Here is a 1,393-nt window from a genome sequence, read left to right as displayed (position 1 = left end):
TGACAGAAATTGTACAGTATAATCATCAAAACAAACCAGCTCTTCAGACCAGCCATGATGCTGTGACGCTTGCTCAAGCTGTGTTTTTAGAAGCCTGCAGCAGTCGCAGTGACCTTTGAAATGTGGGTTACGGCACACATTTTGTCTTTCAAACCTATTGCTGACACAGCAAGCAAACTATTGTGGTATTTGTAGTGCTTTACCTCAAAAAAAAATAGATTTTTAAAAATAACTTGTAGGTGTTCCTCTCTCTCCGGGGTTTTGGCAGTGTAATTGCCATCACTGCACAAGAGCAGAGAGATTTATTTTAACCCACAGCACGAAGGAGAAGGGCAGCCTCCCAGAGGATGTCTGACTCACTGCACACTTGACTTACAACACCACAAGATTTCCCACCTCCAAAATAAATGGAAGCCAGTTGCCAAAGCAGTATTAATAGGAACACACCAGTTCCAGAACTGAAAGTAATAAAAAAGCATGAGCTTTAGCAGACAAGAAATTTAGAGCTTTCCACTCATTACACACGTACATCTAGGTCTTGTAATCCAGACTGATAACCCAATTCAACCCTATAAATGGAGCAGGTAATCACAAGAACTCTTGTCATTCATACTGCTGCAAGTTTCTGTCCAACAGAAGAGGCTAGGCATGCTGCAGTTCTCCACCATCTTCTTTGCCAACCTGGCTGGGGAAGGTTATGGCCTGGCTATCACAGGCTGCAGCTCAGTCTACAGGCAAGGTGGGCAAGTGCTCTGCGTGGTCTTTGTGCCAGACACCAGCTGTGATCACCAAGGTACGTGGAAGAGGGAAAGGGATGTCTGAAATGAAGTGACTGACCTCAAGCAATCTACCCAGACTTTAGTAAAGCCTTTGGCGATGTCTCCCACTGTATTCTCCTGGAGAAACAACTAGTTGCCCATGGCTTGGACTCTTCACTGGGTAAAAATCTGGTTCAGAGAATGGCAGTGAATGGAGTTAAATCGTGCTGGTGACTAATGGTGTTCCCAAGGGGTTGTTGGTATTATGGCCTCTCCTGTTCAATGCCTTTATTGGTGATCTGGACAAGGCAACTGAGGCACCCTAATAAGTTTGCAGATGACACCAAGTTGGCAGGAAGTGTTGTTCTGCCTGAGGAATGGGAGAGCGATCAGGACAGGCTGGATCAGTGGGCGGAGGCCAACTGTACGAGCTTTAACGAGATCAAGAGCTGCGTCCTGGACATTAGTTACAACTCCATTCCTTCTTACACCCTTGGCACAGAGCCGCATGGAGGACAAGGATCTGTTGACGCAAGGATGGGAAGGGCATGTGATGCGGCTTTAGACCCGGCCCCTCGCAGCTCCTCCTCCGGGGCGGCGCGTGTGGCTCTGCCCAGTTTCCGCAGCCGGCGCTC

This window comes from Meleagris gallopavo, chromosome 3 (assembly GCF_000146605.3).
Source record: "Meleagris gallopavo isolate NT-WF06-2002-E0010 breed Aviagen turkey brand Nicholas breeding stock chromosome 3, Turkey_5.1, whole genome shotgun sequence".
NCBI lineage: Eukaryota > Metazoa > Chordata > Aves > Galliformes > Phasianidae > Meleagris > Meleagris gallopavo.
The sequence above is the reverse complement of the archived record's forward strand: the minus strand, read 5'-3'. Positions refer to the sequence as shown.